Here is a 27,353-nt window from a genome sequence, read left to right as displayed (position 1 = left end):
ACATAACCTAGCCAGCGCAGCCGCTTTCTTTTTATTCGCTGAACTATGTGAATGCCGTTGTATCACTCATACAGCTCGTTGTTACATCGTCTGCGATATTCGCACTTATGACTGTCAGTTGTGACGTGACGCGTATTATTTATTACAGCAATATATTGAAGAATTCACAAGATGGTGAGTCACCTTATGTGATACCTCGTTTGGTATCGAATGGCTTGGAGATGTTCTTCCCAATCCAGGTGGGGCTTTGGGTATTGCATAACGTCTTTACGCAGCCGTATTAGTTTTGAGCCATATTCAGACATTACGACATACAGGCAGCTCCATTTCGTGCTGTCGAAGGCAGCTTTAAAATCGACAAAGAGGTGGTGTGTGTCGTTCCTCTTTTTAAAGGTATTTTCAAAGATTTGGCACATTGTCAATATCTGGTCAGGCAATGGAACAGCTGTTTCAGTGATTGGGGTATCGGGTTCACCATCTCCTGCCATTTAGCAGGCTAGGGAAGTGTTCCTTACACAAATTCATTATGCTTTGGACATCAACCGCTATATCACCCCTGGGAGTTCTACAAAAGTATGATTCGGTCTTGAAACCTTCTGTTAGTCACCGCGTATTTTCATAGAATTTTCAAGTATTACCCCTGTGTCCGCCAACTTGTTAAGCACTTCATACTCACACATTTCGGCCTCTTTCTTTTTTTATCCGCACATACATCTTCAACTCTCGGTATCTATCCCATCCCTACAAGATAGTGGCCAATGTCGATGTTAGGCCATCGATGTGGTTGTGAGTTTTTCGATCTAGGGACAGCCAAATAGCTTGGTGAATGTTCTTATGCTTGAATCTAGTACTACAAACAACCACATTTCTGAAGTCGGCGAAGTCGTCCAACCTCAACCCATTAAATCACATGGATGTATGTACATATATGAATACTGACAGAATCGTTGGGTGGTCATTTGATATTGATCTCAATTATTAGATTTGTTTACACACCTCAAAAATTTACGCTTTTAAATACGTAATAAATGTAAATATGTCGATAACAACTAATACACCACCAACCACCTAACCGAACAAATCACGTTTGTTAATCGTTCTCCGTCAGCAATTGAACATGAGGGAACAATGTCTCTATTAAAATAGAAATTCAATGACAGTAATTGCTAAGGCCCATCCAGCTGCATCTTCGTGTGCATAAACCAATTGCAACGTGGACGCCAACGAACAAGAGCAGTCACTGACTCGCTTATCACTTGCCACCTTGCCGAGTAATTATCGTCAACGTTACAGCAACATTATGCATATTATCCACACCAATGTACAAAATAACAATGAAAACTATACTCGGCACTTGCAGCAACAACATCACTGTCATTGTCATCGTCGATGGCGGCTTTGTTATGCGAAACTGCTACAAATCGTGCGGCAAACTCTTGTGTTAACACACACAAATCAGTTGGCATACACCCGGCAATGAAACAACCGGCTGCTTACTTGGTTTACGTCTAGGAATTCCTGTTCGAAAATGAATTGGGTAATAAAGACAATATAAAAACGCTTTAATTACAGAACTTTCATAATTAAATAAATCTAATAAGCTCAGTCTTAAACTTCTACACATTCTCGAACAATTTGCTGATGGATTATTTGGTTTGAACTGTGAAAATTCGCCCAAATCCATTTCAAATTTTTTTTTATTTTTGTTTTTTTTTTGAATTAAGAGGAGGATGAACGAAATCTCACTACAGTTGTACATTCCAGTTTGTTGACTAGTAGCTCGTAACAGCTTGTTTTCACTGTAGGGTATAACCAAGCGGATAGACTCGTACATACACACTATGTACATATATCTGTCAATGTGTTGCGTAGAATATTTCCATTTTTTTCTCTATTCATTCCCTACTTCCACACTGTATAGATAGTATTATTGTTTGCATTTTCCTATTATTATTTTTACTCGTAGTTATTTGTGGTGCTGTGGCTTTTGTTATCATAACTAACTGCACACTTTGCTACGCACGCGATTCTCATTTTCATACATTACACACTTGAAAATGACACACACCCCCACGCATGCATACCTTTAAGATATCGGCGTATGTACACCTAAATAGTTTTATGTATGGCATACATATGTATTTGCAAATAAATATGTATAAGTGTGAAAAAAACAGAAACACAAGAACATCACCCACACACTCATGCTTGCAATTACATAGTAAATTGCAGCTCTGCTCTTTAGGTCACAACATATCTCGTGGTATTAGTTTAGCAAAATTTAGAAGTAAGATTCTGATTCCTAACAAACTATTGTAGGCGTATACTGCAACCAACTTTTTTTTTAATTTTTTATCAACTATTTTAAGGGACTTATTATCATTCATAATAAAAAAGTCACATTTGAAATAAATATAAAACACTAGTCAAATTACTTACATGTCTCCTGGGTACGGTTTTCCAAGCTGCATATTAGGTTTCTGATACGCCAAATTTTGCTTTGAAATTGACATTTGCTGTATACATCCTCCTTGTGCATTGTATACGAAAATATTTTAAGTAAAAGGAATAGAAGAAGAATATACCGCATCGTCATCGTTCTACTCAGTTCTCCTCTTGGGCAAAAAACCATCATAGAATGTTCGCAATACTTCAATCCAAAACTGAAATACAATGAAAAAATTTAGTTTGTTGTCTATAGCTTTTTTTATTACAAATTAATTTATAGATAATTAATAAATAGGTGAGTGAAAGAAAAGATTTTTAAGAATCAGCGATTAGTATGATTCGTTGAAATATGCATAGAATAGAGTTTCTCGTATTTAATGTTTCTCATCTCCTTTAAAGGTAATACTCTTCCTTGTTGGTCGCAGCCAGTCAGTTTGTCCCAATTCACACAGCCTGCCTTTACCACTTTCCACCACTTGGTTTATGATTGACCGGTTATCAGCCTATCTATCCGATTCTAATGTCGAGATATCGACTGAAGCGTCCCGGACCTGATGCAAAGTTTTTGGTTTGGTTTTACAACCCCATTCCCAGATCCCCCCTAATCTTTTGGTCCCCCGCAAAGCCATAGAATACTATATAATATAATACATATACATATGTACATATGTCCTTTATAATATATTTAAAAATATTTGGAAAGCAATTTTGATTTAGTTGGTAGTTATGTTTAGCTTCAGAAAAGTTTTTTGGGGACTACGAAATCTTTGTTCATTATTGGCAAAAAGCTGAAGCTGTAATCGTATGTAATACAGAGAAAACAATGTCCTCAAAGTTACCCTCATTATCTTAATATTTTACATAAAAAAGGGAAAAATAAACTTCTTAATATAAAAACGGCTCAATACCGCGAGCCATCAACATGTTCATATGTTTCCTCTTTGTATAGAAATAACGACAAAAGTAAAATATCTCCATTGCAACAAATTCACTTTCACACCCATCCACAACTAGATAATTTATTTGTCAAGAGCATTTTACTTCTTAACAACTTATAAAGAAAAAAGCTTTTTTATTTTAGACACAGAATACGAAATGCTTGATATATTTCAAATTTTTACAAATTAGAAATTTGTTGAAATTGTAAAGTGCACAGAATAGGGCTGTTTATGTGGCATTCTTTCATGTTTATTGACACTTGATGCATTTCATTTTTCACTTGCTTCGAATACATATTTACAGCAGTGAATATTAATTTGTACTCCTTTATTCCAGTTCGATTTAGACAATCTATACAACTCAATTTCTCTCAGCTCTTTAGGCCTTCATTTCGATTTGCACTTATCCTCCTACACACGTTTACATTTTTCAAACTTCCTTCCGCTTTTCGTTTTGGCACCCCCTTACAAGCTTACCCCGACACGCCACCCTTACCATTACTACTCTCTGCGGCAACTGTCGCGTCCGTCGTTACTTTTAATCTAAAGCGACAAGTATGCTCTTACCCTATACCTATTAGATGTCTCGCAATGAGTATATAAATGGACTTATTTACTTTTAAGTGTAACTGCGAAAGCATCATTCTGACAGCAAGTTTGCCGGCCTGTCTTCTCTGACAGACCTGTCAATAATTACATGCAAAGTGGTATTCTTCGAAATTCGTCTGTACAAATTGGAGTTTATGCTCTTATCTGCTTATAAATAGTGATCGCACTCGTATGACACATACATGTTGTGTATTTTGCTTTAAGACCTTGTAATCCTTTCACCAGCAGTTAATTTTAGTGACAGATTTAAAAAAAAAAAAAATTTTTTTTTCGAAATCAGTTATAACTTTTGAAAAAAAAAATAAGTTTTGAAAGTTTGACAATTTTTAATTAATAAACACCCGTTAATGACACCCGTTCACTGATGACAAGCGTTTAGTCCACTAAAATGTCAAAACTAAATATTTGCTCGCAAATAGAATGAAATTTAATTCAGGCAACGCAAATTTTATAAACTGACTTTCTTGCATTTTCTATACGCAGTTGGTTATGTAGACGATTTATTGTATTTGGAGCTTCACAATTTTCTGCAATATTTACAATATACATTCCAATTTATTATTGTAAAGTAGACAAAATTACTTTTTAAAATTTCGCTGTTGGTTTCACTGTTTTCAAAAATTGTAAAAGTTGTAGTTTAACGAAGAAAATATCAATTAAAATGCTCAATATTTTTAACACAATATATAATAAGCACTAACCACAGCCAGCGACAGTATAGACGCGTTCTGCTTACTCCGCTTGCGTAACGTAGATGTTCAGCTGATAACAATCACTTAACTACTGACCATCAAGCTGGTATCGGCCACTATTTATACTTGCCGAGCGACGTTATCCACTACGCCGATGGCCTTGCTTTTGGGCCACATAATCTCATTATTATCCACTGAAGCACTACAGCTCTACATTAGCGATTTTGCCTCAATTACAACAACACAAAGTGTTTCACACCTGTTGTTCTTTTACTGACACGCCTTCCGTTTGACAGTGCACATATTAAAATGAGCTGACAAGTATTTTTCAAGTTAATTAAAAAGGCGGTTAAACGCATCGCCGCGGTCGGAAATAAAGTGCTAAAGGTTTCCACCTCAGTCACGTCAAAACTTATTATGCCCATTTAAAGTTGATATTGATAAAAAAAATTCAGTTATTTTGAAGATGTATGAAATGAGGAATAAAAATGATTTTCATGTGGTTGCAAAGGCAGGCGATTGAAAACTCTGAAGATCTTCCACGCTCCTTATTATCAATTAACAGCTGTTGGACCGCAAAATTCTCAATTTCGCACGGCATTAAATTAAGACAATTAAAATAAATTTTAAATAAAAATGAATACCTTACTCCGACTAGAAATAGTGCTTGATGAACTAGAACCGAACCACTTCACAACTCATGCATTTTCCTGCATGGCACGTGTGTTTCGTGTGCATGCGCACACGTATGAGTTACGCATATGCACGCAATTTCATTAAACGCTCAATCGAATTTCGCTGTTATGCATTTATGTCAACAACGGCGAGAGAAAGCAGTGCAATACAGTAATTGCCAACAAAATCGCCGATCACAATAACGAAAAAAGTAAGCATGTAAATGTATAAAAAACTGTCACAAGAGTTGTCAGAAGCAACAGCAGTTCAGTGAGGCAAAATCACGGAAAAATACGCAAGCCAATGATGAACACACATAGTAGCCTTGCACACATTTGACAAATGAACAACATTTTTGTTGATATAACCTTGAAACATTGTTGCACCACGTGGTTCGTGGCATAACATCGCAGTACTTACAAAGTGATCTGTTTTAATGCTATAGTGGATCCACTACAGTGGCTCATTCTTCTTTGACTGCTCTTCACTTTCTTGCTTTGCTAGTAGTTACGAAACGAATTTCCTACAGAGCACACCATGGAATAGTCTTCACATTAGAATTGCACCAATTATTATATATGCATTGTGGTTACTTTTGGAGCACTCTTGCAACCATGTGGAACACAGAAAATTTCCACACAAAACCGTTACGAACATGCACAACCACACGCAACCATGGCTGTTAACTGTGCTCATTTGCCGGCAATACGCCGAATACATTGCTGGACATGGTCGAAGCAGCATAAATTGCCGGCCAAAGGACACACCCATAAACAAATTTCGCACACACACACATGCAGCGCAAACTGCATGTTGGAGGTGTATTACTAAAGCAAAAACAAAACAAAAAAAACCATATTGACAGTTGCTGCGCGTGTGGCCTTTGAGTTGGGCTATGCTATGCTATGCTATGTTATGCTGTCGTTATTAATGCTGCTCATGCATGGCATCACTTTAGCTCCTGTCGTTGCAGTTGATTTTTTTTAATGTTGTTCGTGTTGTTTTTGCCGTTTTTACCGTTATCTTTGGTATATTCGTTATTGTCATTGCCGTTGCAATTCACTCATGCACTTGTTTACGGGCGTTTGTTTGTGCGCACACAAAAGTCAATATTTGAAAATCACACACGTACGCACATATGCACATTCAAATTGCGTCGCTTTTATTCGATACTGCCTACAAAGCACAGCTATGCAGAGATGCACAGCTATTTACTGACGGAGTTAATCTCGGCTCAGTGGACATTCAATTATATGCTAATGATGAAATTTTTCATTAAAACGCGTACCACATATTTACCATTATATAAAGAACATTTAAGCATGTTTTGTTGAAATTGATAATCTAATATATGCAATTTTACAATGTCTTTTTTTTCGTTATACTCATATGTCTTTTTCTGAATCCAAATGTAAGCAAACTAATTTCGGGTCCAAACGAACAATTTATACTCATGCAATTGATTTAATTGTTATTAAATTAATTATTTAATTTTATTAAGATAGCACATAAGTTGATCCGTATCCTACATGGTATTCGGCATAATGCTCACTACAATAACAACAATTATTATATATAGTATATGAGGGCTGCCTACCTCGCAACGTTGCAAACGACCACACACGTGCGGGATGGGATAGATACCGAGAGCTGAAAAGGGAAGCGAGACGCATCTGCAGACAAAAAAAAGAAAGAGGCCGAAATGCGTGAGTACGAAGAGCTTGAGAAGCTGGCAGACAGAGGTAATGCTCGAAAATTTTGTGAAAAAATCAAGCGACTTAACGAAGGTTTCAAGACCGGAGGTGGTAATCTGGTAACCGATGTCCATGGCATACTGGGATTATGGAGATAACACTTCTCCGACCTGTTGAATGGCAGTGAAAGTACAACACCAGGAGATGGCGAACCCGATTTCCCAATCGATGACGATGGAACTGATGTTCCATTACCCGACCATGAAGAAATTCGAATAGCAATTACCCGCCTGAAGAACAACAAAGCGGCGGGGGCCGATAGATTACTGGCCGAGCTATTCAAATACGGCGGCGAAGAACTGATAAGGTGCATGCGTCAGCTTCTTTGCAAAATATGGTCGGAAAAAAGCATCTTTGTGCTCTGCCCAATCCTTAAAAATATGTGCCAATTACCGTGGGATAAGCCTCCTAAATATCGCCTATAAGGTTCTATCGAGCGTACTGTGTGAAAGACTAAAGCCCACCGTCAACAAACTGATTGGACCTTATCAGTGTGGATTTAGACCTGGAAAATCCACAACTGACCAGATATTCACCATGCGCCAAATCTTGGAGAAGACCCGTGAAATGAGGATCGATCGATAACAAACGAGGTTTCAGACAATGTGACTCGCTATCGTGTGACTTCTTTAACTTGATGCTGGAAAAATTTATACGAGCTGCAGAGCTAAATAGAGAAGGTACAATCTTCTACAAGAGTGTACAGCTGCTGGCGTACGCCGATGATATTGATATCAACGGAAGCAACAACCGCGCCGTTTGTTCTGCCTTTTTCCGAATGGATAAAGAGGCGAAGCGAATGGGTCTGGAGTAGGGATGTCGGAAGTGCAAACAAATATCGATATATATTATATCACATTTTTTTTTAATATCAATATCGGCATTAAAATTTTTATAAAAAAAATATCGATATATCGATGTATCGGTGTTTTTCGAACAAGCCTAACTGAGCATCTCGACAGTTAGAAGTTTATATTTTGCCATGTATTTGCTATAGATTGCCTGTGGAGACCACACATTGCTCAATGGCACCGATTTATAATATGTCAGTAATTATATCAAGGCATAGCTTGCCTTCATTTATCACTTCGGCACTTTGACTGATAATTTTTCATTTCGGAAAACAAGTTGTAGTGGTAAAATCCTTGACATGAGCTCATGCGTTGTCGACATTTTATTTGTTTTGCGTCTTAATAAATTTTTAACGTTCGCGTATTAGTACATTCTGAATGGCGCCATTGTGAAATAAAATAACAAGCTATCTACTGTCCACACAACATTTCTACCATCGGCCATGTCAATCCTATTAGAATTTTGTAATCCTAAATTTTATAAAAAAATATCGTTTTTTATACTTTTCCGATACTTGAAATTTTGTATCGATACATCGATATATCAAAATTTTATATATCGCTAATAAATATAACTGCATTGAAATAATAATATCGATATATGTATCGATATTTTTTCAACAAGCCTAGTCTGGAGGTGAATGAGGACAAGACGAAATATCTCCTGTCATCAAGCAAACATTCTTGGCTCCCACGTCACTGTTGACAGTCATAACTTCGAAGTCGTAGATAATTTCGTATACCTGGGAACCAGTATCAACAACTCGAACAATGTCAGCCTCGAAATCCAGCGCAGAATCACTCTTGCCAACAGGTGCTACTTAGGTCTGAGTAGGCAATTGAAAAGTAAAGTCCTCTCTCGACGAACCAAAATCAAACTGTACAAGTCACTTATCATTCCCCTCCTGCTTTGTGGTGCAGAAGCTTGGACGATGTCAACATCAGATAAGACGACACTAGGCAGACGATGTAACGATGAGCTGTGCGAGTTATAAGATGACATTGACATTGTTCAGCGAAATTCAGCGTCCGAATGGACGAAAACTCTCCAGCTCTTAAAGTGTTCGATGCAGTACCCACCGGAGGAAGCCGAGGAAGGGGAAGGCCTCCACTCCGTTGGAGGGACGAGGTGGAGAGCGACCTGGTTACACTTGGGATCTCCAACTGGCGCCGAACTGCGAAGGAAAGAGAGGAGTGGCGCGCTCTCATCGATTCGGCTATTACCGGCTAAACGGTTCAACGCCAATTACATACATACATATGAGGGCTGAGGGCTGAACCGATTTCACTCGTTTTCCTCAACAAACTACATTATATCCAAGATTACACGCTCACTTAATTTTGTTAAAATTCCTCACATATTAGTCGATGTAATAATTAGGTATATAAGAGCTAGAGATAGTTATGACCCGATTTCACCCATTTTTGGCACAGTGACACATTATGAGAAGAAAAAGATTCCCTTTGAGTTTTTCTAAAATATCTTAAAAAATATTTACCGCCCGCTATTTTTTATTAACCATTGACACTGAGCCTTGAAAGTTATAGTTCGATTTCGACAATTCTTCAATGAGCGATGCCACATCTCCAACGCAGTATTTGCACAATTAAATTAAATTCAATCAAATATTAATTTAATGGTTGTGCTTAAGATTTACAGCAAAATAATTATGACACACCCCACGTGCACTACAATCGCCTCATAACGACCACATCATCTGGCTACTTCCCAAACACATATCCGTATTCCGCACAGTTCATATGTGTAAATCCGTTTAAGTACTCGCTGTTTATACTCCTTATTAACACTCAAATGTTATTTAATACCTTGTTTGTATCCAACATCCACTTCACCATGTTTTCGTATGTCTTATAGGTATTCATAAGGGACACTAGCAATGGCAAACTAGCTGACAAAGTGTCAACGGGTCGTAAATATAAAATCATGTCACGATTTAATTGATGTGCATTTGCCATTGTGCCATTTGCTGCAGCCCTTAGACACCACTCCGTTGAGCATCAAAACACTTGACATTAAACCGGTAAAGGCGCTACGTTGACCACAACAATAGCAATACAAACAACAACAGTGACCGGTGAATTCAAAAGCACTCCCTGGCTGACTATCACTTTGGTTTTATTCAAAGTCAGCGGCCAACGTCCCAATTTGGTGTATACTATCTATATTATTATTATGGTATCTGCCGCTCGCTTCTTGCTCTTCCTCTTGTCAAAAATTAATTGCAAAACCACAACAATAACAAGAAATTGAATGCACTGTTTAAATACGAACACACAAGGGCAACAAAGGCGTAAATTACTTGCATACAAAAGCTACATATGTACACATATGTGCATATACATAGGTATGTATATGCTCTATCAAAGACATGCCAGTAAATCAAATTAAGGATTTGTGCATGTTTTGTGTGCTGTACCCCCTGGCTTTTGTTTCTGCTAATATACATAATACATTAGTGGGGCATTGCACACCACAGATTGCTCAGTGACATACTCGACACATTATGCATTTTACATTAATTACGAATTTATTCATATTTGAAATATATGTTTGTGCATTTAATTAGCTTTTTCTTTGAATGAATAATATTTTATTGTTCCTTCTTTGCCATTTTCTTGCAATGCAATAACTATAAACATCAATTATAACGAGTGGTTCGCACTAATTTCATGTATTAAAGACAACATATTTTTTTATATTGTTTTTATTTTATTTTTTTACTTTATATATATATATATATATATTTGGCGTAGGAACCGCTTTAAGCGATTATAGCCGAATCCACCAGAGCGCGCCACTCATTCCTCCTTTTTGCTGTTTGGCACCAACTGGAAACACCAAGTGAAGCCAGGTCACTTTGCACTTGGTCTTTCCACCGGAGTGGAGGTCGTCCTCTTCCGCGGCTTCCTCCAGCGGGTACTGCATCGAATACTTTCAGAGCTGGAGTGTTTTCTTCCATCCGTACAACATGGCCTAGCCAGCGTAGCCGCTGTCTTTTTATTCGCTGAACTATGTCAATGTCGTCGTATAAATCGTACAGCTCATCGTTCCATCGTCTGCGGTATTCGCCGTTGCCAATGTCCAGAGGACCATAAATCTTGCGCAAAACCTTTCTCTCGAAAACCCCAAGAGTCGTCTCATCGGATGTTGTCATCGTCTACGCTTCAGCGCCATACATCAGGACGGGAATAATGAGCGACTTATAGAGTTTGATTTTGGTTCGTCGAGAGAGGACTTTACTTTTCAATTGCCTACTCAGTCCAAAGTAGCACCTGTTGGCAAGAGTGATTCTGCTTTGGATTTCAAGGCTGACATTGTTGGTGTTGTTAATGCTGCTTCCCAGATAAACGAAATTATCTACAACTTCAATGTTATGACTGTCAACAGTGACGTGGAGCCAAGACGCGAGTGCGCTGACTGTTTGTTTGATGACAGGAGATATTTCGTCTTGTCCTCATTCACCACTAGACCCATACGCTTCGCTTCTTTATCTAGTCTGGAAAACGCAGAACAAACGGCGCGGTTGTTGCTTCCGATGATATCAATATCGTCGGCATACGCCAGGAGCTGTACACTCTTGTAGAAGATTGTACCCTCTCTATTTAGCTCTGCAGCTCGTATTATTTTTTCCAGCAATAGATTGAAGAAGTCGCACGATAGTGAGTCCCCCTGTCTGAAGCCTCGTTTGGTATCGAACGGCTCGGAGAGGTCCTTCCCGATCCTGACGGAGCTTTTGGTATTGCTCAACGTCAGCTTACATAGCCGTATTAGTTTTGCAGGGATACCAAATTCAGACATCGCGGCATAAAGGCAGCTCCTTTTCGTGCTATCGAAGGCAGCTTTAAAATCGATAAAAAGGTGGTGAGTATCGATTCTTCTCTCTCGGGTCTTTTCCAAGATTTGGCGCATGGTGAATATCTGGTCCATTGTAGTTTTTCCAGGTCTAAAGCCACACTGATAAGGTCCAATCAGTTCATTGACGGTGGGCTTTAGTCTTTCACACAATACGCTCGACAAAACCTTATATGCGATGTTGAGGAGACTTATACCACGGTAGTTGGCGCATATTGTGGGGTCTCCCTTCTTATGGATTGGGCAGAGCACACTGAGATTCCAATCGTCAGGTATGCTTTTTTCCGACCATATTCTACAAAGAAGCTGATGCAAGCACCTTATCAGTTCTTCGCCGCCGTATTTGAATAGCTCGGCCGGTAATCTATCGACCCCCGCCGCTTTGTTGATCTTCAGGTGGTAATTGCTATTCGAATTTCTTCATGGTCGGGTAATGGAACATCTATTCCTTCGTCATCGATTGGGGAATCGGGTTCGCCATCTCCTGGTGTTGTACTTTCACTGCCATTGAGCAGGTCGGAGAAGTGTTCCCTCCATAATCCCAGTATGCTCTGGACATCTGTTACCAGATTACCTCCTCGGTCCCTACATGATAATGCTCCGGTCTTGAAACCTTCTGTAAATCGCCTCATCTTTTCATAAAATTTTCGAGCATTACCCATGTCGGCCAGCTTTTCAAGCTTTTCATACTCACGCATTTCGGCCTCTTTCTTTTTACGTCTGCAAATGCGTCTCGCTTCCCTCTTCAGTTCTCGATATCTATCCCACCCCGAACGTGTTGTGGTCGATCGCAACGTTGCGAGGTAGGCAGTCTGTTTTCTCTCCACTGCGGAACGACAATTCTCATCGTACCAACTGGTTTTTTGGCGTTGCCGGAGACCAATTGTCGGTTGTGATTGCAGCTTTTCGACGTCGAACCTTCCATGTGTTTGTTGACGGACGTTCTTTGCTGCACAGAGGCGAGTGCGTATCTTTGATGCTACTAGATAATGCTCCGAGTCAATGTTTGGTCCTCGGAGCGTACGCACGTCTAAAACACTGGAGACATGTCTTCCGTCTATCACAACGTGATCGATTTGGTTGCGCGTGTTTCGATCAGGGGACAGCCACGTTGCTTGATGAATTTTTTTATGCTGGAATCTGGTACCTCAGACAACCAATTTCGGGCCCCAGCGAAGTCGATCAGCCTCAGGCCGTTTGGCGATGTTTCGTCATGGAGGCTGAATTTTCCGACTGTTGTGCCAAAAACACCTTCTTTACCCACCCTGGCGTTAAAATCGCCAAGCACGATTTTGATATCGTGGCGGGGGCAGCGCTCATAGGTGCATTCTAGGCGCTCATAGAAAGCATCTTTGGTCACATCGTTCTTCTCTTCCGTTGGGGCGTGGGCGCAAATCAGCGATTTGTTGAAGAACCTCGCTTTGATGCGGATTGTGGCAAGACGTTCATCCACCGGGGTGAATGCCAGGACTCGGCGACGTAGTCTCTCTCCCACCACAAATCAAACACCAAATTTGCGCTCCTTTATATGGCCGCTGTAGTAGATGTCACAAGGACCCACCTTCTTCCGTCCTTGTCCCGTCCATCGCACTTCTTGGACGGCGGTGATGTCAGCCTTTAGTTGTATGAGGACATCAACCAGCTGGGCAGAGGCACCTTCCCAATTAAGAGTCCGGACATTCCAGGTGCATGCCCTCAAATCATGATCCTTGGTACGTTTGCAGGGGTCGTCATCAAAAGGGGGGTTTCTCATCCGAGGCTCGGTGTTTGTTTTCATTGGGGAGATTTTTTTTATGTGGTGGGTCCCAAGCCCTACGCACAACCGCAGAATCGGGCTTCGCCTTCTCACTTTAGCTCGCCTCCAAACGGATGTCTGTTAGCTACCCAGGGGATACTTGGTCTAAAACTGGAAGTCGTGAGCTGCTTGAGTCATATGCAAAAGAATCGTTCCTGGCCACTCCCAAGTGAATGGCAATCAGAAACTTTCCTCACTTGCGTGAACTTCTACATATGACCCCATCACCCACTTCTACATATGACCCCATCCCCCTGTTTTTTACTTTATTCAGCTGAAATATGCTTTAATCATCACAAGATACACTTAATCATTAGTTGCAATTTTTATATCCCTGCATTATTCTCATTAAAATCACTTGGCATTGAGAAAACTTTGATGCAATTAATGGGGAAATTAGTAAATTGCGCAACACTATTAAATTTTTTCGATTTGAAATTTTTATTTCCGTCATTCCACTGTAGCTTGTTTGACAAAAATTGTAGAAATACTCAAAGTAGACGACAGAAATTATTGAAAAATCAACGAATTTATGATATTGAAGGAATATTAACGATGACAATTACTTTCCTAATTTGCTTTTTGACAAAACATTCGCCATACTACATACTTTTGGGCACAACTGTCACAACCAGCAATTTTTGCGCTGAACACTCCCAACATCATCACTCACTTCAGCTCGCACGAACAGCTTAGTGGTTAACTGTTTAATTATAATTATCAAGTGAACTACAATGCATCGAAATGCTCAGTGATCGTGTAATTAGCGCAACTTCTATGAGAGTGGTAGAGCATGTGATTGGCGGTTGTCGCGCGACATGTAACTATGTTGCGATTATGTAATTTATCCTTAAAAAACTATGAAAGCTTACGTTGGCTGGAAATTAATGTTATAAAGCAGAAAGCAATCTGAATTTGATTATGAAACACTAGGCAACCTAAAAGGACCAGCTGAATATACAATAATAAAACTTGTTCACTCAGCTAATCGGTAACTTAGCAGAGCCATACAATCAATTCATTGCTAGTTATTCCATCAAGCTGAAGTCGAGTGGAAAGCTTTTCTAATTTCTACAACTTTTGCATTATCGACCTTCAGCTTTGGTTGGCTGCTACTCTCAAAGTATTTGCTTTCTTGCAATAATGCCGGTTAAGGAGAGTTAATAATTTTTATACATTTTAGAGTAGAGTACTAAGTAGCCGCGGTAGAGCAAAAGTGTAAAAAGCCCGACTTGTTAAGGAAAACGAGTGATTTAAGTGGTGTTGTGAAGAAGAAGGTAGTTGAGATAATTAATTCTTATAAAACTACTATTTATATTTGACGAATTTTAATTTTTAAATATACTCAAACTCAAATTATTCCCACTAAACTTTTGTTGCATATGGCTGCTGAATTCGTTGTTGCTAAGAGCAATAAATTTTCCCGCCAGCTATTGTCCATTGCATTGCTGCTAGCACGAGCTGTGTGTCAACAAACTAATTTCTTGTTCGTACATTTTAACGAACTACGACACTCGACATCAGTGACCTGATTTTAATGGCGTCACTTGGGTTTCCATGAAAATGTGGCTGAAATCGCACCGTACAACACAAACCGTACCGACTTGCATATGTCACTGGCTACACGTCACAGTGCACTGTTTGCAACTTTGTTAACATCGTAACGTGGTAACGTTAATAACGTCACGGCGTATGAGCAACTTACGTCTGAACTATTGTGACGAATCAATTTCGAGCACATACCAGATTATCCAATAGTAGTTATACAATCGTTGGAAAGTTCAATAGTTTTAATTGAAAGCTGGTTACGCGAAACTACGTCAGCGATTGGTATGAATGAAGCGCCAGTGCAAATAGTTAGCATGAACTTGTGTATTTTTAAAGTACTCATTAAACTTTATATTTATTTCTATTATTACATTGTATAGTTATTACTGTTAGCGAAAAGTCTTGTACTTAAATATTTATTTTTCTCAGCTCATAACTTCATGGAATACTTGTGTGTTTGTTTTGATTTAATACTGAAATATGTTTTATTTAAATATATATAAACCAATAAATCAAAAAAAAAATAATAATAATTACATTGTAGATTTCAATACTGAATACACAAAGTATAACAGGATACTCCAAATAAATAAAAAAAAATAGTTAATCAAAATTTGTGAAAAATATGAATATTTATATGCAAAAGAATCCTACTTTTTTCTCTTAAATCACAAACGTTCAACTTTATCAAACGTCTCAGCCGAAACATACTTACAGGCGTCGCTTTCATATACATTTCGTATTCTGTATGCGAACTCTCTTATGCGTTGTCCTCAGTGTGCTCACGTTTTTCACATTTCACCAAAATCTTTAGAACGACGCTCTTAAAACTCCTTGCCACACAAAGTGCGGCATAAAACTCTGGTTAAGTACACCAGCAGTTGACACAAAATCAGCGAATGAACATGTGCCGTTATATGTATGTGAATTAACGGTAATGTTACACTACAGTATACTCTCGAAAAGTAAATTCTCAGAAAGTAAATAATCGCGGAAAAGTTAATCACCTTTAAGATTACACATGCACCTCGAAAAAGTAAATTTTTTAATTTACTTTTCAGAGTGTGCGATAAAAAAATTCGAAACGAAGCAAGCAGCGTTTTTTACGATGTTGCAAAAACACTTACTCTCTTGTTTATCGCGTCTTTTTAGTAAATAAACTCTCCTACTTGATCTACTGGTTTAAAAATGAAAACGATGCAAATCAGGTGTCAGACTTTTTGAATTGTCGTACAAAAATGGTCAGAAAATATATTGCAAAAGAAAAAAAAAAAAACAAAAGAATATTCAAGATTTTATTTCTTCATAGTAAATACATATGGGCATTTCCGCCATGTCGAACGGGACAATCGTACGCCTTTCAACAAAAAAAAATATGAACAAAAATGTTTTTAAATTTTGACAGTAGGATTTTTTAATAGCCCTTCATTAGCTCTACATTTAGTGTTAAGGTTGATTTTGGAACGGTTTTCATTTTCAAGATAATTGCAAAAAACCAAGGCATTCGCACGGGACAAAAAATGGAAGTCGTTTTTGGGAACAACGATTCAAACGGCGATTTCAGCGAATTGTGAGGCAATATTCAAATGTTTTTGATTGTAAAATGTTGCGCGTTGATGGCCTTTAAAGATGGTATGAATTTCATCCAAAAATAATTTATAGTTTTCTTTAATTAATTATTAACCACATTCGCACGGGACATTTTTTTTTGCATCATAATATTTATGTTGATTTTGTTGTTATAATACGGAATTATTGTTAAATAAGTCCAATAAAATGGCTTAAAAAAGTAGTAAATGTATTTATTTATTTATTTTAACCAACATCCAAAGAGAAACACAACAAAAATTCTATAGTATGAAATGAAAATGGTATTATGAATGTGAAATACATTTTTTTTTTTCAGAAAATGCTGTCTCCGGGTATACATTTTTTGCTCCCACCTCATCGACGGCTCCTTGCAAATAAATTCTATTCTAATGAAGAGTATTTTAATTATTTTATAAAATCAACCAGGCTTGATAATATAAATTTGTTTTTAAACTGAGAGCAGTTACCTTAAAAAAATATAAATATTTTAGAAAAGCAACTAAAGGATTTCTTAATTTTAGTTAAGAGATTTATCAAGAAAATAATATTTCAAGCGTTAACTTGTCACTTTTAAAAGCAAACGATTTTCCCTTACAACATTATTAAAATGAGCACTCTTATTTTGATTTGGAAGCCTATAATTTTCGCCAAAATCTATTTGAATAGCTATTTCAGTGGAATTTAAAGTGCGGTTTTTGCTCATATGTAAATAATTAATGTAAATGTATATATTTACATACTTAAGGCAATTTTATAAGACAAAAAATTATTTTCAATTTGTAAATTTCACACCTACGATGTCGCACGGGACCAATTTTAAGTAGTTACCAAAACCACAAATCTTCTGATTTTTGAACAGGGTTTTTTTTATTTTAATTGTATTAAAATTAACTGTTTATACCCAAAATTTGGCGAGCTTGCTGCTTATATTTGCGATGCAGTGGGAGTAAGTGTTGTTTTTTGATGTCGCACGGGACATTAAAATATAGGATAATAAGAGAGCAAAAACTTACAGTTATTTGCAATCGCATGCTTTCTTATGCATTTTATTTGGATCTTTGTACCCTTATAAAGGTTTTACACATAGCAAAAAAATATACATGATATGTTTCTTTAACAATTTTGACGAAAAAACAAATGCAGTAGAAAAATCGAAATGAGAAAAGTAGCTCCTATTCGACTTGGCTTTGGTATATCTCGTAATTGGTTATGAATTAATTTAAAAATAATTTAATATAAATAAATTTAAATATTTTCCTATGAAAATATGCAAAAACTTTGTAATTCTAATAATGTTTAATATTTTGTCTGTGGTAGACCTTCTGGCGGAAATGCCCATATGTATGTATGTAAATGTAAATATGTTTTTCATGTAAATCCATATGTTTTATAGAAGCAAATAAATGAATGAATTTTTTATGTTTAAAAATGCATTTAATATTATAAAAACAGATAATTTATGTATATATTTGGGAAAGTAAATTATTCGAAAAAGTAAATTACCCAAAATACCAATCGATTTACTTTTCGAGAGTATACTGTACAAGCATGCGGCACAAGCAGTATGACTGATAAATGAGAGAAAGTTGTGCTAACAAAAAGGAATATGTGATAATGAGAAAAAGGAAAGTCATTCGTCAACAGAGAGACAACAGACAACAGTCAACAGTCAACAATAAGCAAGCAAATTTGAAATTTTGCTAAACAAACAGTGCACAACAAAAATCACTGCATGTTTGTATTTATGCTTGCGTGCGTGTACACGCATGACATGTATGTATGTACATATGTACATATGTACATTAGGGTGGCCCTTATTTTCCAAAGTATTCCGATTCTCGATCGCACCCCCTAGAAATATGCGAATAGCCTAAAAACTAGTATATACAAAGTTTTGGGTCAATCAGAAAAGGTTTAGAGGTTGCGCAAGGAGCTTGAAATCCTGAAAAAAATAAGAATTTTTGCCATTTTTATGTCTCCATATTTCAAAGCCACACTATTTGGTTTCCATACCGTAATAAGATCTGCATTTTATTACCTTTCCAAAATTACCACAATCTTAAAAATCGGTCGATTGATGATAGAGTTACAGAAATACAAATATGAAAGTAAATTTAATGTGGTGCATTCTCAAGCGTCGCATGCTCTTGATATACCGTTATAACGGTTCTAATGTTATTCTTATTATCTTATTACGGTATGGAAAACCAGTAAGGGATAGTGTGACTTTGAAATATGGAAGTCTGAGACATAAAAATGGCAAAAATTCTTATTTTTTCCAGGATTTCAAACTCCTTGCGCAATCTCCAAACCTTTTTTGATTGACCCAAAACTTTGTATATACTAGTTTTTGGGCTATTCGCATATTTCTAAGGGATGCGATCGAGAATCCAGAAACTTTTTTTATCCTCCATACAACTAAGGGCCACCCTAATGTACATACATATGTATGTATGAATCAAATGAAAACATCAAAAGGAAATATACATATTTAGCTGTATCATTGTGTATGCAGAGAATATGGAATACTGATGTGGACCTCCATGCCAAGCTGTGTTTTTGATGTTCTTGTCAAAATCAATTTGTCATAAATTACGGACAACTACTTTGTCACAACATCCCCAGTTATAAATAACTTGCTTGCACATGTCTACACACATTTCCAAGTGCACATTTATTTGGGTATAGATGCTCAGAGCATGTTTGTCATCAACTTCCGGTGCAACAACGGAAATTCTCTTTTTTTCCTTGTTGTATAGATTGCAAGGCACATACGACCTTTTTTTTAGTAAAAAATACAAATTTTCTTGGCTCCTCTGCCATACCTCTACTTTCATTAGCTCTTTGTAGTGTCTGTCTACAGTAATTTATGTGGATACTTTGCTGCATATGCGTCATGTGCAGAAAATGAAATCTAAGCGACATGAGGACCCTAGCTCAAAGAAAGAAATTTAAGAAATAGTAATTTATTTGCAACAACTTAACATCGCGGTATCCCTAAGATACCTTGAGAGTTCGAGAAACACGTACATTCGTAAAACTGGTGAAATATGTTACACATTTTCACTGCAGGACATTAAGAGGTCACCTGCTTGTAATAATATTATGATAATAATTACAAACGAATCTTTTATAGCACAAAATATTCGAAATTTTCATTAATTCCACCGATAAAAAATATCATAATTTGCTGTTTTTGCATGCATTCCATTTCACGTTTATTTTGTATTTCGGAGAAATTTTTGTTTATCGGCGACACACATTTTCTTTTTTTATACTCTCGCAACATGTTGCACGTAGTATAATAATATAATACTACTGTATTAAAGCCCTATCAATCAAACTTACAATCACAATTGCCATCTCACCAAACCGAATGAAATTGGTTGACATCGAGTAATAACCACACCCACACTCCATACACTTGATGCACTAGAAATCTGACTATATATGTACTTTCAAAGCCCCAGATCCCGAACAGTAGGCCCGCATTGCCTGTGTATAAATTTTACCAAAAATATCCGTAAATTATTCAAATATCTTATAGAAATTCAAAAGAAATAATTTTCGTCAAATAATGTGTCTCTGTGCCAAAAACGGTTAAAATCGGGTCATAACTCCCCTAGCTCATTTATATCTTAAGGCGTTTCCAAAAAGGACGCTACAAAAGTAGACCGATAGGGACACCAAAAGCCACTTTATTTTTGTCCCGCTCTTTTGACATTTCTCTTCAGAAAAATCCATAAGTGCCATTTCATCATGGAAAGTTATACGATCCAACAACGAGTCGAAATTATTAAAATTTACTACCGAAATTCGTAGTCAGTGGCCTCAACTTTAAAAGCGCTAATTTCTAGTGGAAAATTTTGAATCCGCAGAGACAGTACAAAATGTTACCGTGCCAGTGAGTCAAAGAAATACCCGTAATGTCGAGAATATTGCTTCCGCTAGCGGATCAATTGAGTGAGACCCAAATCAATCCCTCACTCGTCGTTCTCGCGTTGCGCATCTCTGGGACGTCGTTGTGGGGAATTTTTCGAAAAGATCTTGGCCATCCTTACAAATTCAAATTGATGTTCGTGAATTGGGCTGAGCAACAGCTTGAAAATGGTACGTATTTTCATCGAATAATCATCTTCAGCAATGAGGCTCATCTCTGGCTGAAGGTCTTCGTCAAGAAGCAAAATATGCGTTATTCGTCGTCACGTACTCCATGAGTCACCATTGCATCCCGAAAAAAATACGGTTTGGTGCGGTTTATGACGATCTTATAGAAAATCCCTTTATTTATAGGTTTTCAAACTTCGGGTGGGCTTCAAACCGATCTATGAATGAAATTGTATGTTATTTTAATAAAATTATATCAATAAATTGCGAGACCATAAAATGTTCAGTTACAACCGAACTTAACCCGTAATTACTTGGTTTTAATTAAAGCAGAAATATACCGTTCATGCAACCTTCGCATGAGAACGAGAGTAATACGTAAGTACATATGTACATATCTGTATTAATAACTATATACGAGTATATGTGCCTTTATGTACAGTGCATGTTAAATAAACGCAGAGAAATAAGAAGAAATTGAGAAATGGATTTTTGTGTCAGCCTTGCTTTTGCCTTTAACATTTCACATTTATGCCTAGCTTTATTCAACGATTCGCTTTTAAAGAGCTGTGATTTTGATGTATCTCTGTGTTGCAGCACACATAGCCTGAGATGAGAAGCATTACTGCACTGCCTAAATTCACTGCATAACTGTGTGCATATCTATGTATGTATGTAGATAGTATATGATTTCCATTTATTATTGTTGTTGTATTTCTTTGTAACTAATTAACTTTTGATGGCACTTCTTCCTTTTGGCTTCTGCATTTCCCATTTGTGTTTTGTACGCCACTTATCCTATTATTTGCTTCTGTTTCTTTCCTTTTACCTGGCGGCTTTGCTTAAGCATGTTTTCATAGTGGCATTTTCTTCGAAACTGGGTTTGAGGTCTGGTTGGAATTTATGCCGTTTGCTGCATACTTTTCCATATAAACATCCTTGTGCCTGAGCGTATGCCACATTGTCATACAATCACATATATTTATATAATATTTCCTAGAATCCAATATTTTTAAATTTCAGAGAATTTATTCATTTTATTGATTGCATAGCTATTCACGCAAGTACAATACATTCATATAAATCATTATTCCATAAAATAATTTATGAATTGCCGACTAATAGCTCAGAACTGAATTTTTAACAAGTAAGGAAGGGCTAAGTTCGGGTGTAACCAAACATTTTATACTCTCGCAATTTATTTATTTAACTTTATTTATATTATATAATACACAATTTGACCCACATATTCGTCATATATATTGTATAAAGTCCATTGAAAGTTGGAAACCCTATTATTAGGTTAGAAGCACCGAGGTCCGAGTTGTTCGATATATGGGGCCTTAAAAACCTATGGTCCGATTTCGGCGATTTTTAAAATGGGGCTGCCACACTATAAACGTAGTATTTGTGCAAAGTTCTGCACCGGTATCTTCACTAGTGCTTACTTTATATATTATAAAGTAAACGATTCAGAACGTCTTCAGAGTTCTGGTATATAGGAAGTAGGCGTGGTTGTGAACCGATTTGGCCTATTTTCACAGCATTTCATTGGGATGTAAGGAAACTATTACAAACCAAGTTTCATTGAAAACGGTCCAGTAGTTCCTGAGATATGGTTTTTGACCCATAAGTGGGCGATGCCACGCCCATTTTCCATTTTGTAAAAAAATCTGAGTGCAGCTTCTATCTGCTATTGCTTGTGTGAAATTTAGTGTTTCTGACGTTTTTCCTTAGCGAGTTAACCCACTTTTAGTAATTTTCAACCTAACCTTTGTATGGGAGGTGGGCGTGGTTATTATCCGATTTCTTTCGTTTTTGGACTGTATATGGAAATGGCTAAAAGAAACGACTGCAGAAAGTTTGGCTTATATAGCTTTATTGGTTTGAGAATTATATACAAAAAACCTATTTGGGGGCGGGTTCACTCCCACTTTTCCAAAAAAAATTGCATCCAAATGTGCACCTCTCTAATGGGATCCTATGTTCCAAATTTCATTTTCTTAACTTTATTTATGGCTTAGTTATGACACTGTATAGGTTTTCGGTTTCCACCATTTTGTGGGCGTGGCAGTGGACCGATTTTGCCCATTTTCGAAAGCAACCTCCTCAGAGTGCCAAAGAACATGTGTTCCAAGTTTCTTTAAGATATCTTAATTTTTACTCAAGTTATCGCATGCACGGACACACGGACAGACGGACAGACATCCGGATTTCAAATCTACTCGTCATCCTGATCATTTATGTATATATAACCCCATATCTAACTCTTATATTTCTTGGTGACACAAGCAACCGTTATGTGAACAAAACTATTATACTCTGTGCAACAGGTTGCGAGAGTATAAAAAGCGTGTAGCTTCAATGCGAATATACTATATTTATTAATTTCTAAATACGAGGATATTATTCGGGCTGTTATAATATTTGTGAAAATTTTATTATTTGAAATTAATGATACTTAATATTATTACAACACACAATAATTAAATTATTTCAAACGAAGTACATTTCATAGTAATATGCTAATTTGGCTTCGCAAAAAGTCCATTATTTTGCCATAAGGGCGATATAAACATATGTACTAGAATTATTGACATACATATGTACCATTTGCAGACGAAAGAAGATTTTCTGAAAGCACTTTTTGTACGAATTTGTATTCAGAAACATATATTCAAATATGATTGATTTATATTTTGCATGGTGCAAGAATAAAGTGGCATTTCAAATTGGGTTATATGGAAAATCCATACTCTGGATACCAATAAAATGTTTTATCCTAAATTGGGCACAGATTATTACATGTAGTAGCTGAGACATGGAATTTTATCTAAAAAAATGGGCATCCCAATATTCCATTTCTGCAACTCGATTTAATAGTAGTGGTCATTATACGATTTTGACCTGGAATACTAGAGAGAGAGAGAGAGAGAGAGAGAGAGAGAGAGAGAGATAGTGATCCGTTACAAAAGATTGGAATGTCTTAGTTATAGCACTTTATAGCCATTTTGTTGGCATCGCAACGTTCCGATTTTAATCAGCTGCAATATCTATATTTTCAGTGTGTCGGTGAACTTGTTGGAAGAGTCTTATTGTTATATACAAAGAATAATATGTCTAAAAACACTGTATTCTTAAAAAAATGTGAAGGGAGTATAAAGGACCAACCTAAAATCAGCTGAGTGTTTAGCTAAACTATTGTTTGTTTCAGAATCGCTTAATGTTTGGTGGACTAGAGTCTAGCATGTAGTAGTCTTCATTAGTATGAAATAATTTCAAATACCTTCGATATTATTTTACCTCAATAAAATCTTCACTTAAAACAAAGATTGTGACAGGCAGAGTGTGAGTTAACGCATGCTTTAAGCACTTCTTTAACATAACCTTTGCATACGCGTATACATATGTATATACATATGTATAAGTCATAATTAACACAAATACACCCTCACTTATCTGGCTTTGTGGGTGAAGCCTGTCTGCTGCCGTCAGACAAGTTGTATAACACATATTCACATGAAAATTGTATTTGAGTTTTCCATAGCCCCAGCTTGCGAATGTTTACTTGATTAATTGCATTGTATTTGTACGCGCGGTATACAAAAGGATGTAAAGCCAAGTATATATGTATGTATGTACAAATTTGAGTTGTCTTTAAATGTGGATTTCAACAAAAACTGCTGGAGTACAGCGGAATATATACACCCCACCAAATGGAACCAAAAATATATTTGTTTATTAATTCCTTTAAAATGCTGACTAAATTAAAGTTCCGGTTACAAATTAGTTTTCTAAACATAGACAAGTTAGGGACAAAATTTATATACAGTATTCAGCCTTTAGTGCATATTTATAGACTTTAATTTAGACATTTTACTATCTACGACGATTTGAGTCTAATTTCCGTAAGCTTGTAGGACGCATTACAAACAAAGTACACATACGAGTATGAATAATTACTGGAATACATAATGAAATTATGGCAAAATTTACAAAACCACATTGTTTCCTCCAACTTTGGCCACCAACGCACACAAACTGCAGCTAAGCACCTGAAACATATTTACACATGTACATATGTACACTTCAAAACTTTTAAATGCATTGACTTTGCCATTCTCTCCCACTTTATTCAGTTTATTAGCGCAATTTCACCATATTGTTCAAGTTAGAGTTGCGTAGAATTACAAACCGCAATTAACAACTTTTCACTCCGCGCATGTTTGCTACGTACATATGTGTGTATGTAAAGGTATGTGTATGTGAGTATGTGTATTTTCACTTTGCATTTATCTTACTCGTTTTATAATTTCGTTTACGTTCATTGACTGAGCAAACATTTAAACCACTTTCATAGATTTTTGTATATCTGTAAAATGTAAGTGCAAATTGGAAAAGAAGAGACTTTTTGAAATCAGGATGCCCAATTGTGCTTCTCATCAGCATCACAGCATAAAAATTAAATTTATTAATAAAAAAATAAATAAATATAAAATATAAAAACCGCTTACCTTCGCACTTGGTAATTGCAGTTCATTTTTAGATTCCAATTTCCGCGATATTTTGCAGTAAACAAGAGCAAAAGCACCACACAATCTTTAATAAACAAAAACCAAAGCTAGCCAACTTGAGTAACTTGACAATGAAATGAAAGTGAAAAAAAAATAACTTTAAAATTACTGGCCTACACTGAGTTGATAAAACGTTAATTGCCAGCCACCCATTAGCACGAAAAGATCAACACTGAGCTGGGCCTTTGTCATGTCGGCTGCAGCATTTCTTGCGACATACCAACATAAACAACAGCCGACTTGGTTATAAACAATGTTTACTAATAACAACACAGCCTACATGCAGCAGTCGATGCAAGGTCAAGCACCAACAACTAAGGCGGCATCCATATCCGTCAACAACATGGCAACAAGCAAAAAAAGCAACAACAAACTATTGGCAAAAGCGGTTGCGCTCGAAAGCATATCACATTGACGTTGCCTTGTGTTGATACCTCAAAGGATCGTCCAACGTGAAGTCCAGGCAGCCAGTGGCAACCTGCCAACTGCAACGTGACGATAATACAAATTTTCGCACAAACAAAATTAAAAAAAAAAAAACAAAAACAACAGCAAAGAACCAGAAAATTCTAAGCGCTAAAGAAACAAGCAGATAGATGAATCGAATGGCCGCATTTTGTTTAAGATAACTGGTGTGTCATTCGAATAATGTAAAACATGGTTATCACTGTAGATAGGTGTGTAAGCCAGCCTATAGGTTTTTTCTGGTATAATAAGATAAGTATTGGCTAGTTAAATATTTTGGAGATTTCAATGAGATAGCACAGAAGCTATTTTTTTACAGTGAAACTCGTATTTTTTACAGTAAAACTCCGTAAAGTGACACATTATATTATCTAATACTCAGTTTCTTATCTCCGCAGCTGAAAACTCTATTATCGGCTTGAGACTCAAAGAATTTCTTTTAGGTTGGAATATGTGGCAAACATCAGCTTACATAGTACTTCTGCTTTCTACATTCAAAAAACTTATTTTACAAAAGCATTCTTAAGATATATACTGCAAAAAAACATTTCCGCTCTGCTCTTGCCAGTGTTTCCTAATATCGAGTGTTTCCAATTAAGGGGACCCCACCATTTTCGAATTCAAATTTTGACGATTTTCAATGGGCTGGTAAGTGAACATAAATTATTTTTTTGGGGTTGTAACTTTGCATACATTTTTTCGAAAAGAAGAAACAAATTTTACATAATTTTTTCGTTGTTGTTGTTTTTTTGTGATCAAATAAAAGCCCTCCTTTTCGGCGGCGCATGTGATTTCCGCTCATCAAAACCTGCTCCGCTCATCTGAAACCGAAAATTCCAACGGGATTAGAATGAGTACATGTTTGGCTCTGGTATGAACTAGGATTATTAATTTCGCACAAAAATTAATTGGATTAATAGGTTTTGAGTAACATCATGCGCCAGTCGTAAAAACATTGTTTCGAGAAAAACGCGTTTATAGTTTTGAGGCGCTCTCCCCGTCGCCTGACGCTTCCACCATATATCGGCTATATCTTCAAGAGTTTTTGAAATTTTCACTTGTAATTTTAAAATAACATTCTTGAATAGTTATAGGTTCGAATTAGATTAAAAAAAATCGATTTTTTAACCAAGAATGGAGGAGGGGGTCCCCTTAAGGCTCTCAGTTAACTCTCTGCGCTAGAGTGAATATGATTGATATGAAATTATTGTCCACCTCTCTCAAAATATTATATATTAAACTGAAACTCGCCAGCTATATTTTTTCGGCCTTTACTTTTAATGAAGTCAGGTAGTAATGTTATTCCGCACATTTTTTAAACAAAGTTAATTAACTACCGCCTGCAACAGTCACCACGGTCGCATTGCTGAGGGCAATCATCTCGATTCTACGAAAACTTAACTGCACAAGTGTTGGCAGCACAGCGGGTTTCC

General features: G+C 36.7%; 1 protein-coding gene across 1 annotated transcript in view; it reads right to left on the bottom strand.

Moving 5' to 3' along the window:
- Nucleotides 1-4,771, bottom strand: part of LOC105214133 (glutamate-gated chloride channel) — a 74,735-nt gene extending 69,964 nt beyond the window's left edge. The window contains exons 1-2 of the mRNA XM_054227818.1: nt 4,697-4,771; nt 2,440-2,663 (exon numbers count right to left, since the gene is read on the bottom strand). The gene's annotated coding sequence lies outside the window, so the exon portion shown is untranslated. The remainder of the gene's footprint in view (nt 1-2,439; nt 2,664-4,696) is intronic.
- Nucleotides 4,772-27,353: the final 22,582 nt, after the last annotated feature.

The sequence above is a fragment of the Zeugodacus cucurbitae genome, chromosome 2 (genome assembly GCF_028554725.1).
Source record: "Zeugodacus cucurbitae isolate PBARC_wt_2022May chromosome 2, idZeuCucr1.2, whole genome shotgun sequence".
NCBI classification, from domain to species: Eukaryota; Metazoa; Arthropoda; class Insecta; order Diptera; family Tephritidae; genus Zeugodacus; species Zeugodacus cucurbitae.
This window is presented reverse-complemented; position numbering and strand designations above follow the sequence as displayed.